This window comes from Dioscorea cayenensis, unplaced genomic scaffold, assembly GCF_009730915.1.
Source record: "Dioscorea cayenensis subsp. rotundata cultivar TDr96_F1 unplaced genomic scaffold, TDr96_F1_v2_PseudoChromosome.rev07_lg8_w22 25.fasta BLBR01000385.1, whole genome shotgun sequence".
Classification (NCBI taxonomy): Eukaryota; Viridiplantae; Streptophyta; class Magnoliopsida; order Dioscoreales; family Dioscoreaceae; genus Dioscorea; species Dioscorea cayenensis.
In genome coordinates, this window is record NW_024086776.1 from 46993 (window position 1) to 64699 (window position 17707).

The window sequence follows — 17707 nt, forward strand, 5'->3', positions numbered from 1 at the left end:
CCCTATGGCCTTTTGTGGACCTTGGTTGCTCCACGAGAAATTGGGATGACTCTTCCAACCCGGATTGTAAGTATTGTTGTATGGATTTCCTTGATTCGTCTTGCCATTACCCTCAAAATCGACATTTTCAACCGAAGATGCATCACCAATAGATATCGGGCAATCAGAGAGAGCTTATCCTCCACCACACCCGGTGCAAGTATTCATAACCACTACTCTGTTCGAAGTTAGAAGATCTAACTTCTTACTCAATTATTCCACTTGAGCCGCCAACGAAGTCACTGCATCTATCTCATGGAGACCGGCCATCTTTTTCTTCTCCTTAGCATTCCACTGGTAGCTGTTTAAACCCATTTCTTGAATTAATTGATGAGCTTCACCGAGGATCTTGCTACCTAAGGTACCTCCTGCTGTCGCATCCAAGAGTTGCCTTGTACTCGGATTCAGACCGTTGTAAAAGGTCTGAACAATCATCTACTCAAGGAATCCATGTTGCGGGTACTTTCTAAGGAGCTCCTTGAACCTTTCCATGTCCCAAATAGAGACTCCAATTCCAATTGTTCAAAGGATGAGATCTCATTCCTAAGCTTTGCAGATTTTCTAGGAGGAAAATAACGGCCAAGAAAAGCTTTTAACATTTCCTCCTATGTGGTAATTGATGCTCTAGATAATGAGTGCAGCCACTGCTTCGTTCTCCCTTTCAAGGAAAATGGGAAGGCTCTCAATTTGATGGCATCATCCGTTATCCCATTTATTTTTAGTATATCACACACCTCGAGAAATTTCTCTATATGACTGTTCAGATCCTCATCGGCCAAACCATTAAACTGTGCGGATTGCTGCAACATGTGGATGAATGCCGGCTTCAGCTCGAAGTTCTGACCAGTAATTGGGGGACGAACAATTCTCGATTGTGTCCCCAATATTGATAGTCTAGCACAATCGGATAATGTCCGCTACTGCTCATTCTGTTCTGCCATGTTTTCAGATTCTTCTACTTCCAAATCAACTAGATTAGAATGTTCTTGCACAGGTTCTTTTCCTTTTCTTCTTAGTGTACATTCAAGCTTGGGATCTCCTTTAATCAGTATGGAGGAGTTCCCTCTGGTTATAACCTGGAGCTGTACCCCAAAAGAAAGAAAAAAAAATCAGAACGATGATAGAATAAGAAAATATGAAATAGAATGAATAAATGAATAGCTAAGAAAACAAAGTGCAAAGTATCTCTAAATGCCTACTCCCCAGCAACGGCGCCAAAAACTTAACACGGGTGTCGAAGTAATAATCCCAGATGAGTGGGCATCGTATTAAGAGAGAGTAGGGAATAAACACACTTGAGTTGTTTCTTAACTAATGTGGAAGATGAATAGTGATAAGTGTGACAAAATATAAAATAATGAAAATAAAAACAATAAGATAGAAGGCACAAGTAAAGGAGAAGGTAAGGCAATCGATATAGATGGGGCACCCGGATATTGATCAGCCTAGGACAATCGTTTCAAGTGCAAGAACCCTCTATTATACTTCCTAATTGATGCAACAATGAGTCGTAGAAATCCTTAATTACATGATCCCAAATCTAATGTCAACCATGCCTAACTCTATACATCTTCCGGAGGAAAATTGAATAACCTCTCAACCTCGCACTGACATAGAATTGCAATGAGCTCTAGGGATTCCAAGTGATAAACCCTATTCCTATATATAGACCTAACCCTTTGGTCCAGGTGAAAGATCCCTAGCCATAATTAAGCCCTAGATGCTAAAATCACTTCAACGCTTCACTCCGTTGCACTCGCAACTAAGCCCCAGCGGAAGGTCATCCCTTAGCCCATTCACTCTACTATGGCCACAAAGAACTCTTGAAATGTGGAGGTATGATAGATCACACCAAAGGGGAAAGGGGACACTCTGCTACTTCTTGACTCACCCTCTCAACCCTCTCTAATCTAGCTTTGTCTAACTCTCATGGTGTGTAACTCACTCACAGGAGTTGCCAAGAAGAACTCTCAACCCTAGTGTCACTCTTAGGGAGCATTCATACAAGCAAGTCTCCAAGATTGGAACTTACAATAAACATCAATTAATTGAAAGCATAATAAAGAGGTTCAATGAAACGAATACATCCTAGGGTTCACAAATACCCAAGTACCCATTAGGGCTTTAGCTCTCCATAGAGCTAGATACAATCAATGAAATCGAATGTAAAGACAAAGCATCCATAGTAAACCCCCTCATTAATCATGGCGATGGTCTTATGGAGAGTCCTCTACTCATCGCAAGGGTCCCTTTATCAGCCCTAGGATACACCTCGCCAGATCGGTGCCGACGAAAGCTCTCCCACTAACCTTCTTCCAAACGGCGCGCTATGTCTGAGCCGTAGAACCTCTTCAAAGCCTGAGCCAATACCTTTCAAAACCCTAGCCACTGCTCTCTCTCTCAAGTCGGGGAAAAGATGGAGAAAAAAATGCTGAAATCAGGGCTGAAATCGACTTTTAAAGGGCTGGAATTGGAAATCCACACGCTCGTGTCAGCGCCCCTGTGGATTTTGCACACGGCGTGTGGAATTTCCACACGCCCGTGTGGATTCTCTGTTTTCCTGTTTTCTCGGCCGACTGTGAGCGGTCTTTGATACAGTATTCTTGCTATCGATCTGGGACCGAAATACTCCCGCATCTATGCTTTCATCGAGGTAACGCAAACGGGCACACATTTACGTCGTGGATCGCTTTGGTTCTTCAATAGCGGACATGTTGGTGGAGATCTTGTTCTATATGCACAAGTCAGAATATTTGAATGTGACTGCCCTTGTGCCCTCCAAATAGTTGTGCTAACTCGAATACGAGGAGGTTGGCACACATTCCCGCATTTCAAACCTGACTTATGTCTTCGCGTTTGAAACTTAGCAAGATTTCCTCCAAATTAGTGAATTACGACCCACATTGGCTTCTTTCTCTAATATTTGGTCTCACAACCCTACCTGCATGAAAGTAACATAAATATACACATATTAGCGTTAAAACCCGAGAAACGTAAAGCTCAACACAAGGAAAGAACACTTCGTATTCTTATCGCACAAGCACTTATCAGGGACGCGCACCGAGTCTCGGCCGAGAGTCTCTCTCGGCCCATACGGCCCCCATACTGGGCTGTATGGGGGCCGTATGGCACGTTTTTGCCCCTTTAAATCCCTTCTTTCTTCTCTCTCTTCCATTTTCTCATTTCTATCTTTTTTCCACCGATTTTCTCTCTTCTTTCTCACTCATTTCTTGGCCAAATCCCCTCATTTTTTCTCCTAATACTTCTCCCCATCCATTGGAGACTTTGATCTAGTGGTTTTCCTCAAGTTTAAAGTTTGTTTTCTCAAGATTTCATCGGTATACTTTTTTAATGTCCTAGTTTTCTTTTTTTTTTTTTGTGCATTCTTAGAGCTTTTGTGTGGAATTCATCAAGCATTTTGCTTGGTTTGGATGATGTGAATGTCATGGATGAATTTTCATTCAAATTTATGTAAATATTTTTGATTCTATGAATATAGGGGAAACTCTTGCCACATGAATAGTGACCATACGGCCCCCATACGGCCGTATGACCACAAAAATTTGATTTTTCATTCGTTTTTCCTATCTCTTATATTTTATTTTGATTTATCTTGTATCCCTATAAGTTTGACAAGGTTTATCTTCATTGTGGGGATGCGTCACACCAAAAGACTCGCCTCTAAACATCCAAGAACCACCGCACCCTCATCTACACCCGATGAACCCGTCTTCAAGTTGGCACATCATCGAGAGAGATATGATACCTTGAAGGCAAAACCATTTGTGATGTTGTGTTACATTGATTGGGGGCTTGTGGAGAGCCTTGTGATAGAAAATCAAGTCAAGGAGTAATTATCACATAATTGTCGGGAAAAGCTTTTCGCCATTAATGAGCCAACTTTCGCCAATTAACCTTGGAGGTTTTGAGTATGCTTGAGGCACGATAGGATGCACAATCTGTGCGGGATAGGAAATGTGTCAACATCCATTTTCAAGCTTTTGGTAAAATTCGTACTATACACCACTTGGACTTTGCTAAGTATTTGGGAATCTATGATGATGAGTTTATCAATTCAATGCTCGGTAACTGTCTTAAGCTTGATTTCCCAAGCGAAGTGGGTAGAAGCCACTATTGGACGACCTTGGTAGGTAGTGACCAGACTCGAAAGGCCTCACGCATGACAGACCCGGCACACGGATACATTCATGCTTTGATTGCTCGTTCTATTTGGGGCCAGGCTGATAGCAAGGGGGTGGTCACCCAATCTGATATTTACATGATGTATGGCATTTTCAAGTATCGCCCTACTCATCTTGGCCACCTTGTTGCGGATGCATTTCTTCACCAGGGATCGTATACACTATTAGGAGCTATATTTGTTGGGCCCTATGTGACTAGATTAATTCGTGGCATGGGTTTATTTGAGCAGACTCGAGGTATGACCATTGTACGAGGTGCAGCACCCCTCGGGAATGCCCACATACGGACAATAGTCTTGGGGGTGAGCGAGCGTGCTAGTGACAGACCCACACATCACCACGTCACTGGTGAGTCTAGTCAGCGAGAGTCAGCACACAGAGTCCGAGCCTGAGGATACACATGTTCCCATCCCCCGGCACTACATCACTACTTGATTTTGACACGAGACTGAGGGTGATTGAGGGAGAGATTCAGGCTGTGCGTCAGGAGCAACATGAGATTCATGGCCAGCTTAACCAGATCATTGAGGGACAACGTCGACTCGATGAGGACCAGATTATGATGAGTAGCAGCCCATTTTGAGCATGGACACTTATTATCTTCTTTATTTTGCTTTGTTTTGTATTTTTGTATTTTTATAAGTTGCCATGGTTCTTAACCTACCGACTTATGGTGTCGAACTTTATTTCTTTTCATCTATGTGTTTTGTTGACTACTCCCTAGTCTCTCTCTTGTGTTTGTATTTGTAAATTTTTGTGGAATGATGATGTCCCCTTTTTGCCTTGTAGGGCATTGAGGGGATTTGGTGAGCTTTCCTAGTTTTTAATGGAGGTCGAGCGAGACATGTATTGCTCACCACACCTTTTGTTGATTCATACCTCATGACGAGCACAAGTTGAACTGGGGAAGTTCATTTTCATCCTCCTCTATTATTTTCATTGCTTGATCTCGCATGTTTTTCATGATTAGTGTACATTGAGGGAAATTTACAACACTAAGTGTGGGGATGGGTGTATTTCATGTATTAGGACCATTATTTACATGCTAGTGTTACCTATGATGGCTTTGTTCATTCTTGTAAGATTCTTTTAGCTTGGATTAATGATTGATGTGAGTTACTTTTTTTTATGCTTTATTGAATCCTGTTTTACCCCTAGTATTGTCATGTGCACTGAATTTTTTGTCAACCCAAAAGAGTTACCAAGAAGAACTTTCAACCCTAGGGGAGTATTCATACAATCAGCATACAAGATTGGAACTCACAATAAACATCAATTAATTGAAAGCATAATAAAGAGATTCAATAAAACGAATACATCCTAGGGTTCACAAATACCCAAGTACCCACTAGGGATTTAGCTCTCCATGGAGCAAAATACAATAGATAATGAAATCAAAAGTAAAGAGATGCAATCCATGAATGAAAATTCCCTTGTGTTCGTGTCGAAGGTCTTGTGGATCGGCCGCGTCTTCTTCAAAGTTCCCCTCATCAAACCTAGGGCACACCTCACTGGATCTGTGCCGGAGAAAACTCCCCCAATAGCTCTCTTTCGAAGGAAACGCAGTGTTAAAGGCCGTCAAACCTCTCTAAAGCCTTGCCAAAGCCTCTCCAAACCCTAGCCGCCGGCACCTCCAAAAATGGGGAAAGGTGGAAGAAAAGATAGGGGAAAAGATAGAGAAATCAGAGCTGAATCGCTGCTTTTAAAGAGCTGGGATCGGGCATCCACAAAGGCATGTAGAATTTCCACACGCCCGTGTGAATTCTCTGAAATTCTGATTTTTGGCCAGTTGTAAATAGTAACTGATGCAGTAAATTGCTACATTAATCTGCTACACTACTTCCCCCAAAAACATTCCCTAATCCAGTTTTCATCGAGGCAACATAAATGGCCACACGTTTATGCCGTAGATCGCGTCGCTTCTTTAATAAACAGTTTCATTGGTTAAGAGTTTGCTATCATTGCACAAGTTGGGATACGCATATGTGAATGCCTTCGTGCCCCTCCAACTCATTGTAATGGCTTGAATACATGGAGGTTGGCACACATTCACGTTTGTTAGAGCCCCACATGTGTCTTCGCGTTGTTACTTCTAAAATTCCACCGAATAGTTCGTACACTATCTACTTTTGGCTTCTTTTCTTAAAACATAGCTTCACAACCATACATGCGCAAAAGAACACAAATACATATGTATAATAGCTTAAACCTGATAAAAATAATGCTCATTGTAAGGAAATAACACTTCGCATTCTTATCACACAATCACTTATCAGATGATAAGCTATGCTAAACTTCAAACTTGTGCCTAGAGCCTCCTAAAACGTTGGCCAAAAATGAGAAGTAATTCTGGGGTCTCGATTTCAAACTATAGAGACAGGCACCCCATGCAACTTCACTATTTCATCAATGTACAACTTTGCCAATTTCTCCAAAGAATACTTAGTATGCATGCTAAGAAATGTGCTGACTTTGTTAATCTATCCACTATCACCCACACAACATCAAAACCTTAAGGTATTCATTGTAAACCAACCACAAAATCCATTGTTATATGCTCCCACTTCCATTCTGAGATTGGAAGAGGTTGCAACAGTCCTGAATGTCTCTGGTGCTCCACCTTAACCTGTTGACACACTAGGCACTTAGCCACAAACTCTGCTATCTCTCTCTTCATTCCTGACCACCAATAATTCTCCCTAATTATTTTGTACATCTTGGTACTTCCTGGATGAACTGCATAAGACAAAGCATGAGCTTCTTCCAAAATAGCTTTCTTGAACTCTGGATCTATCCAAACACAAACAAGGCCTCGAAACTCTAGGTGTCCGTCTTCTCTCAACTTGAACTCACTAGTCTCTCCTGCTTGCAACTTTTGCATTTTTTGCACCAATTGTTCATCATTACCCTGAAGTGCCTTAATACGCTCCAATAGTGAAGGTCTCACTATAAAACTGGCCACTAATGCTCCATTATTTCCAATATCAAGTTTTAATCTCAAACTCTTCATTGATGAAAGTAGTTGCACATAGGACACCCTCAAAGAAGACACTGAAGTGGACTTCCTACTCAAAGCATCAGTGACAAGGTCCCCTTGCTTATATCCTGCAAGTGCACGGGCTTGTCGAAGTAATAATCCCGGGTGAGCGGGGTCGAATCCACAGGGAGTAGGGAATGAAAATACTTAATTTGATTCTTAGCTATGTGGAATATCAATAGTGATAAGTGTGAAATTGATTCAATTCTCAACAATAAAAAAACAACAAGTGAAAGAGCAAAAGTAAGAAGAGGGTAAGACAATCGATAAAGAATGGGGTACTCGGATAATGCTTCACCTAGGATGATCACTTCAAGTGCAAGAACTCTCTATTATGCTTCCTAATCAATGCAATGGTGAGTCGTGGAAATCCTTACATACATAGTCCCAAATCTAAGGTCAACTATGCCTAACTCTATACATGTCCCGGAGGAGAAATCGAACAATCTCAACACCTCGCAGTCGCATAGAGTTGCAATGAGCTCTAGGGATTCCAAGTGATAAATATCTTCCTAAATATAGACCTACCCTTTTGGTCCAGAAGGAAGGTCCCTAGCCACAATTAAGCCCTAGATACTAAGATCCTCTCAACGCTTCACTCCATTGCACGCGCAACTAGGCCCCAGCGGAGGTTCATCCCTTAGAACATTCACTCCATTATGGCCGCAAAGAACTCGAGGAACGGAGATAGAATCTATCACGTCGGAGGGGAAAGGGGGCGCACATGTACCTCTCGACTCACCTTCTCAACCTTCTCCAACCTAGCTTTGTCTAACGCTAGTGGTGTGTCACTCACTCACAAGGTTACCAACAAGAACTCTCAACCCTAGTGTCACTCTAGGGGAAATGTTCAAACAATCAAGCATTCAAGGTTGGAACTCACAATAAACATCAATTTATTGAAAGCATAATAAAGAAGTTCAATGAAACGAATACATCCTAGGGTTCACAATCATCCAAGTACCCACTAGGGGTTTAGCTCTCCATGGAGCTTAGTACAATCAAAGAAATCGAATGTAAAAGCAATGAATCCATAAAGAAACCCCCTCGATGATCGTGTAGATGGTCTTGTGGAGAGTCCTCTACTCGTCTTCCAAAGATTCCTTCGTCCGGTATAGGATACGCCTCGATCGAAGCACACCTACCAACCTTCTTCCTAATGGAATCACGATGTCGGAGCCATAGAACTTCCCCAAAACCTTGGCCAATACCCCTCGAAACCCTAGCCGAAGTTCTCTCACAAGTTGGGGAAAAGATGGAGAAAAGAATGCTGAAATCGGCCTTAAATATGGCTGGAATCGGGCGACTACACGGGCGTGTACGGTACACGCCCTGCATGCGACTTCCACACGGCCGTGGATAATTTCCACATGCCCGTGTGGATTCTCTCGCTTCGAGATTTTTCGGCCAGCGTAAACAAAGTGATCGCTACGCTGATTTTTCATGATGATTTGTAACAAGACTCGCCATGACTCCCTATGCCAAGAATACTCCCGAATCCACTTTTCATCGAGGTAACATAAACGGGCACAAGTTTATGCCGTGGATCGCTTTGCTTCTTCAATGACGGATAAGATGATGGAGATCTTGTTCTATGTGCATAAGTCAGAATGCTTGAGTGTGACTGCCCTTGTGCCCCTCGAAATGGTTGTGTAAACTCAAATACGGGGAGGTTGGCACACCCTCTAGCATCTCGCACCCGACTTATATCTTCGCGTTTGAACTTTAGCAAGATTTCATCCAAAATCGGTGCATTGTGATCCACATTGGCTTCTTTCCTTCATAATTGGTTTCACAACCCTACATGCACGAAAGTAACATAAAAACACACATATTAGTGTAAAAACCCGAGGAAAGTAATGCTCAACATAAGGAAATAATGCTTCGCATTCATATCGCACAAGCACTTATCAATCAGCTACCAAATTGGTTTTTCTTGGATCATAGTCTATGATCAAATCATAATCCTTTATTAATTCCAACCATCGTCATTGCCTCAAATTCAATTCTCTCTGAGTGAAGAGATATTTCAAGATTTTGTGGTCTGTGAAAATACAACACCTTTCTCCAAAAAGATAATGCCTCCAAATCTTCAAAGCAAAAAACATCGCTGCTAACTCCAAATTGTGCATGGGGTAATTCAACTCATGCTGCTTCAACTACCTAGAAGCAAAGGCCACTGCCTTCCCTTGTTACATTAACACATAACCTAAACCTTGCTGAGAAGCATCACTAATGACTACATACTCTTTCCCATTTTCTGACAAAGTAAGTACTGGGGCTGAAGTCAAATGATTCTTCAATGACTGAAAGCTCTTTTCATACTCATCATTCCAAGAGAATTTCACTTCCTTGCGAGTTAACTTTGACAATGGCAAGGCTATTGAAGAAAACCCTTACACAAATCTCCTATAATAACCAGCAAGTCCAAGAAAACTTCGAACTTCTGTGATGTTCTTCAATCTTTCCCAATTAACAATGGCTTCAACCTTCTTTGGATCCACAAAGATCCCTTCTCCTGAGACCACATGCCCAAGAAATCCAACTTCATAGAGCCAAAACTTACACTTGGAAAATTTAGCGTACAACTGTTTCTCTCGTAGAGTTTGTGAAACAACTCTCAAATGTTGAGTATGCTCCTTATTTGAAGGTGAATAGATCAAAATGTCATCGATGAACACAATGAAAAACTTGTCCAAATGAGGCCTAAACATCCTATTCATCAAATCCATAAAGGTTACGGGAGCATTAGTCAGACCAAATGGCATCACTAAAAACTCATAATGGCCATAACGGGTCCAAAAAGTTGTCTTTGGAACATCGTTTGACTTAATCTTCAACTGATGATACCCAGATCGCAAGTCAATCTTAGAGAATACCTTTGCTCCTTTCAACTGATCAAACAAATCATCGATTCTAGGTAATGGGTACTTATTCATGATTGTCACTTGATTCAATTGCCTGTAGTCAATGCATAACCTCAAAGTTCCATCCTTCTTCTTTACAAAGAGAACTGATGCACCACAAGGTGATACACTTAGTCGTATAAAACCTTTATCTACCAGATCTTACAACTGAGTCTTCAACTCTCTTAGCTCTGGTGGTGCCATCCTGTAGGGTGGTATAGAAATAGCAGCCGTATTAGATAGTACGTCTAAAGCAAACTCCATCTCTCTGTCTGGTGGTAAACCTGGTAATTCTTTAGGGAAAACATCTGGAAACTCCCTCACTAATGGCATCTCTTCTAAAGCTTGCTACTTAACTCTTGTATCCATCTCTTGAGCCAAAAACACAGAGCAACCCTTGCTCACTAGCCTTCTAGCTTCCAAGAATGAAATTAAACATGAAGATAAAGTTCTTTTCTCACCCTTTAACACCACTGTAGGTCCTGAGGACCTAGGAAAAGTCATTTCCTTCTTGAAATAATCAATGGAAGCATGATGTCTATCCAACCAATCCATACCAAGGATTGTATCAAAATCCTTAATCTCCAAAGGAATCAAGTATACCTTCAACGCCACTCCTCTAACTATCACTGGGCATTCCGTAAATGCCAAATTCTTGACTACCTCCTCACCAAGAGGGGTTTGTACTATCGGCATGACATGCAAATGTAGTGCTAACAAAAGAACACTCTGACCCAGAATCAATCAATGCATAAGCGTCAGGCTGAAAAATAGGTAATGCACATGTGATCACATTAGGCCTATACTCAACATCTTCTTCTGTCATGGCAAAAACTCATGTTTGGGCTCTGGTTTATAGTCGTTGGAGAGCTGGCTGTGAAGTGTTGCTGGCAGCTCCCGACTTAGTAGTAGCTGGAGTAGATGATACTGGCTGTGGACCCTTCGACTGATTAGGACGGCCCAGAGATGATGGTGGAGATCCACCCTGTTGTATCTCTGGACATGCTGATCTCAAGTGTCCAGTCTGACCACATTGGAAACATTTGCAAGGTGCCTAACACTGTCCTTTATCAGGCTTCCCACAATTCCAACACTTGGAACTGGTTTCTGGACCACTAACACTAGGAGCACTATCAGAATGTGAGAATCTTTGCTGGTCACTGCTCTGAGATGGTGGAGGTCTAGTAGGGCCTGAAGAAGAAGTGCCCCTAGAGGAACACTCACTCCTTCTCTTCTTGGAAGGTTGGCCCATCTCCATGCTCCTTCTCTTATCAATGTTCTCTCAAACTCTCTTGCCATCTCTAACCAACTGCTCTGCCCTCAAAGCTGACTATACCACCTCCTTGAAGTTTTACTTGCTTGTGACTGTCATTCTTTCACTGATGCCCAAATTCAAACCAACTTCAAATTTAGAGCAAAGAACCTCCTCAGTTGGTGCTATCTCTAGAACAAACCAGCCAAATCCTTCAACTCTATCTCATATTCTATAACTGTCTTATTCCTTTGAACTAGTTTGGTAAATCCATACCTCTTCAGGTCACGATGAATGTCGGTTGACAAGATCCCCTTGTCTATATCCTGCAAGTGCACGGGTTTGTCAATGTAATAATCCCGGGTGAGCGGGTATCATATCCACAGGGAGTAGGGAATAAAAACACTTAATTCTCTATTTAGCTATGTGAAAGATTAGTAGTGATAATTGTGACAATGATGCAATTCTCAAAAGTAAAAGCAACAAGTAAGAGAGCACGAGTAAAGGAGGAGGTAAGGCAATCGATAAAGATGGGGTACTCGGATAATGCTCCACTTAGGATAACTGTTTCAAGTGCAAGAACCCTCTATTATGCTTGCTAATCAATGCAATGGTGAGTCGTGGAAATCCTTAATTACATAGTCCCAAATCTAAAGTCAACTATGCCTAACTCTATACATATCCCGGAGGAGAGATTAGATAACCTCTCAACCTCGCACTCGCATAGAGTTACAATGAGCTCTAGGGATTCCAAGTGATAAATCTCTTCCTAATTATAGACCTAACCCTTTGGTCCAGGTGGAAGATCCCTAACCACGATTAAGCCCTAGATACTAAGATCACTTCAACGCTTCACTCCGTTGCATGCGCAACTAAGCCCCAACGAAAGTTCATCCCTTAGACCATTCACTCTATTATGGCCACAAAGAGCTCGAGGAACGGAGGTAGAATCTATCACGCCTGGAGGGAAAGGGGACCCTCCCTGCACTCTTGACTCACCCCTCTCAACCCTCTCCAACCTAGCTTTGTCTAACGCTCATGGTGTGTCACTCACTCACAAGGTTACCACGAGAACTCTCAACCCCTAGTGTCACTCTAGGGAAATGTTCATACAATCAAGCATTCAAGGCTGGAACTCACAATAAACATTAATTAATTGAAAGCATAATAAAGAGATTCAATGAAACAAATACATCCTAGGGTTCACAAATACCCAAGTACCCACTAGGGGTTTAGCTCTCCATGGAGCTAAGTACAATCAAAGAAATAGAATCTAAAAGCAATGAATCCATTGAAAAACCCCCTCGATGGTCGTGTCGATGGTCTTGTGGAGAGTCCTTTACTCGTCGTCCAAGGATTCCCTCGTCCGGTATAGGATACGCCTCGACGGAAGCTCCCCTATCAACCTTCTTCTTAAGGAATGACGATGTCGGAGCCGTAGAACCTCTCCAAAACCCTAGCCAATACCCCTCAAAACCCTAGCCGAAGCCCTCTCTCAAGTTGGGGAAAAGATGGAGAAAAGAATACTGAAATCGCGGCTGAATCGGCTTGAAATAGGGCTGGAATCGGGCGACCACACGGGCCTGTGGATTTTACACACGCCCATGTGGTATTTCCACACGCCAGTGTGGATTCTCTGAATTCTTGTTTTCTCGACTAGCTGTGAACAGTGCTGCTACAGTATCCGCCCTGAATAGCTTCCCGAATCTATACATTCATTGGGGTAACGCAAACGGGCACACGTTCACGTCGTGGATCACTTGCTTCTTCAATGATAGACAAGTTGGTGGAGCTCTTGTTCTATGTGCATACGTCGGAATGCTCGGGTGTGACTGCCCTTGTGCCCCTCAAAATGGATGTGCCAATTAGAATACGAGGAGGTTGGCACACACTCTAGCATCTCACACCCGACCTATGTCTTCGCGTTTGAACCTTAGCAATATTTCCTCCAAAATTGGTTCATTGTGATCCACATTGGCTTCTTTCCTTCATAATCGGCCTCACAACCCTACCTGCACAAAAGTAACATAAAAACACACATATTAGTGTAAAAACCCGAGAAAAGTAATGCTCAACATGAGGAATGAATGCTTCACGTTCATATCGCACAAGCACTTATCATGGGTGTAATATTCTTCATCAAATTCTAGTAAGAAGCCTAACTAAGTAACCTTGCCAAATGATCTGCTCTTCAGACTTTCCCACCAAATTCGAGCTTTACCATCCAACAGCCAAGTAGCAACTCTGAGTCTTATCTCACCACCTAGACTTATGTCATCAAAGGTAACAATCATCCTCTTGATCCACTCCTTAGTAATCATGGCATCACTATTGCCATCAAAAGAACCACATCCAAGCTGTCGGGCTTCCTTCAGGAGCTTAAACAAAGTTAAAGCCTAACTGGGTCCACTAACCTTTTCTAGGGCAAGCTGATCTACTGGGGCTTGTGGTGGTGCTGGTGCAAGAGTTGGGACTGGTGTTGGGCAGTTTGAGCCGGTCCACCAAAAATCCTCCAGTAATCCAAGAAGCCTTGATACTCCTGATAGGTAGGCTGCCTTCCATTGGTAGCACAATGAGCCCCGAAGGCTTCTAGAGCTTCAGGAGTTGAAGCAAAAGTAGGCACTAGAGTAGCACCCTGAACCTCAAGGGTATGCACTGAATCAGCCATAGCAAGATCATGCCCAGAGCCTTCTTCCTCCCTTGGTGGTGATGGGGATGAAGGCAGGGATGGTTCTCCTCGCTTCTTACCCCTCTGAACTCTTGGTGTAGCAACAGCACGGGAAGTAACTCTCCCATGGCGGGCGCATGAACAATGTGCTGCCATTTTACTGGAAGAAAAACACAAGACAACCTTTAGAAACACTTTCTACATGCAACAATTGCAGCATGCTAGACTCTACTTGGATCCACTAGTTGCAAGAACAAAGAGATCAACTTTCTATCCAAATCAAGGAACATACTCTAGATCCAGGTTATACTCTCTAATCCTAAATCTAAACCTAACCCTAAACCTATGGCTCTGATACCACTAAAGTATGTCACGCCCCGTCCCGCGGGTCCCACACATGATATACCGCTACGACAACTCAGGGAAGGTCAAACATCTACCTTAACCCTAGATCGCCGTAAGGCTATCCTGTTTCCAGTACAATATTTTATAACAACAAGAAATAATTTCATAATGAGGACATATAACAATATTACTACACAAGAACAACATTGTAACGCAAGACAAAAACATCGATAATCACAACACAGAAAGCCATAACCATAACGATAACATCCCCCATACATTGGGTATAACTCTCATACATCACATAGTCCTGATTGACACAATTAGGAATATCCAAGAGAAGTTAAACCAAATATGAAGGTATAACATCCTAATGGATCCTTCTAATACATGCAAAAATGTTTTAAGCATCATACACAGCTTAAGAAAATCACAAAATAAACTCTGCCAAGCACTTTACAATTTTACTCCGCTATTGTGCTATCACCTGGGATTGAAAAGTAGAGGGGATGAGTAACTAAGTTACTCAGTGAGGGGCTGACAACGCCACTTGCGTGTGACCCGCAAGTGCATGGGTTTGTCGAAGTAATAAATCCCAGGTGAGTGGATATCGTATCCACAGGGAGTACGAATAAAAATACTTAAGTGCTACTTAACCAAGCGAAGATGAAACATTGATTGTGTATATAAGATGTAACGTAAACAAAGATAAAAGAAACAAGAAAGAGAGACACAAGTAAATGTATGGAAAGGCAATCGATATGAAATGAGGTACTCGGATATTGCTCCACCTAGGATTATCATTTCAAGTGCAAAACCAACTATTATGCTTTCTAACTAATGCTCAATGAGTCAGGGAGATCCTAAGATACACGGTCCCAAACTTAAGGTCAACCGTGACTAACTCATATACTATGCCCAGGCGGAGAAATCTATCAGTCTCAACACCTCACACTATATAAAGTTGCAAGATGCTTTAGGGATTCCAAATGATAAACCCTAATCCTATATGTAGACCTAACCCTTTCGTCTAGGCGAAATAGCCCTAGTCACAATTAAGCCCCAGATACTAAAGTTCACTGCAACGCTTCACTCTGTCGCTCAAGCAACTAAGCCCCAGGGGTGTTTATCCTTTAATACTTCACTCGATTATGACCGCAAAGAACTTTAGGAAATGGAGGTAGGATAAATCACACTGGAGGGAAAAGGTGACGCTTCTCTACCTCTCAACTCATGCTCTCAACCCTCTCCAATCTAGTATTATCTAACCCTCATGCTGTGTCACTAACTCACAAGGATTACCAAAGTGAACTCTCAACCCTAGTGTCACTCTAAGGGAGAAATCACTCAACAAGCATTCAAGATTGGAACGCAATTAAAAATATCAATTAAGGAAAGCATAATAAAGAGTTAATGAAAAATACATCCTAGTGTTCACAAATCCAACTACCCACTAAGGGGTTTAGCTCTCCATGGAGCACGATACAATCAATCATAAAATTGAAAGTAAAAACAAGTAATCCATAGGAAAACCTCCTCGGTAGTCATTTCGATGGTCTTGTGGAGTAGCCTCATCTTCTCCAAAGGTCCTCTCATCAAGTCTAGGGCACACCTCGCCGGATTAGTGCCAACGAAAGCTCCCCCAATAACTATCTTCCAAGACAAACGCGGTGTCAAATCCGTAGACCATTCCAAAAGCCTTGCTAATGCCTCTCTAAACCCTAGCCACAAGCCTCTTAAGAGTTAGAGAAAAGATGGAAAGAAGGGTGCTGAAATCAGACTGAATCGCGGCTTTAAATAAGCTTGAATTGGGCATCTGATAAGTGCTTGTGTGTTAAGAATGGAAAGTATTCTTTCCTTATGATGAGCATTAATTTTATCAGGTTTTAGTGCTAATACTTGTGCATTTGTGTTACTTTTATGCATATAGGGTTCTGAAGCCGAACGGTGAAGAAAGAAGCCAATGTAGATCGTGAATGCACTATTTGATGAGATATTGAGAAGGAACAAAGGCGATGACATAAGTCGGGCTCAAGATATGAGAATGTGTGCCACCCTCCACACTTTTAAGCAATTACAATGATTTGGAGGGGTATAAAGGAAGTCACATTTGAGTATCCCGATTTGTGCATTGATAATAAGATCTTCACCAATGAGATTGTTTATTGAAGAAGCGATGTGATCTACAATATAAACATGTGCCCCTTTATGTTTCCTCGATGAAAACATTGATTCGGGAGTGTTTCGAGTCGGTACTGCAGCAGGCTACTGTTACAATTTAATGTAGCAGGTACTGTTCAAAGCCGGCTGAAGAAGAGTTGTCTAGAGAATCCACACGGGTGTGTGGAATTTACACGGGCCCATGTGAAATTTTCACAGGGGCATGTAGAACATCCACAGGCCAGTGTGGATGCCCGATTCCAGCCCTTTAAAAGCCAATTTTCAGCACGATTTCAGGATTCTTTTCTCCATTCTTTTCCCAACTTTAGAGAGGGCTGCAGCTAAGCTTTTGAGAGGTCTTGATAAGGATTTTGGAGAGGTCTATGGCTTTGACATTGCGCTCCACTTGGAAGAAGGTTATTGGGGGAGCTTTCGTCGACACCGATACAATGAGGTGTGCCCTAGGCCGGACAAGGGGACATTTGGAGGAGATGAGGCTACTCCACAAGACCATCGACATGACTACCGAGGGGGTTTTCCTATGGACTACTTGTTTTTACTTTTAATTTTATGATTGATTGTATCTTGCTCCATAGAGAGCTAAATCTTCTAGTGGGTACTTGGATTTGTGAACCCTAGGATGTATTTGTTTCATTAAACCTTTTATTATGATTTTCTTAATTGATGTTTTAATTGAGTTCCAATCTTGAATGCTTGATTTAATGAATATTCCCTTAGAGTGACACTAGGGTTGAGAGTTCACATTAGTAACCCTTGTGAGTGAGTGACACACCACGAGAGTTAGACATTGCTAGATTGGAGAGAGTCGAGAGGGTGAGTCGAGAGGTAGCAGAGTGTCCCCTTTCCCCTTCGATGTGATTTATGCTACCTCCATTTCCTTGAGTTTTTCGGTCATAGTAGAGTGAACAGGCTAAGGGATGACCTTCCATGGGGCTTAGTTGCAAAGGCAACAGAGTGAAGCGTTGAAGTGATTTTAGCACCTATGGCTTAATTGTGACTAGGGACCTCTAACCAGGACCAAAGGGTTAGGTCTACATATAGAAATAGGGTTTATCACTTGGAATCTCTAGAACTCCA

The 17707-nt window shown here is 42.2% G+C and overlaps 1 non-coding gene across 1 annotated transcript; it reads left to right on the forward strand.

Moving 5' to 3' along the window:
* Positions 1 to 484: 484 nt before the first annotated feature.
* On the forward strand, positions 485 to 590 carry LOC120254223. Its single transcript, XR_005534550.1, has one exon. It is a non-coding gene; the product is annotated as a small nucleolar RNA R71 (small nucleolar RNA).
* The last annotated feature ends 17117 nt before the right edge of the window (positions 591 to 17707 follow it).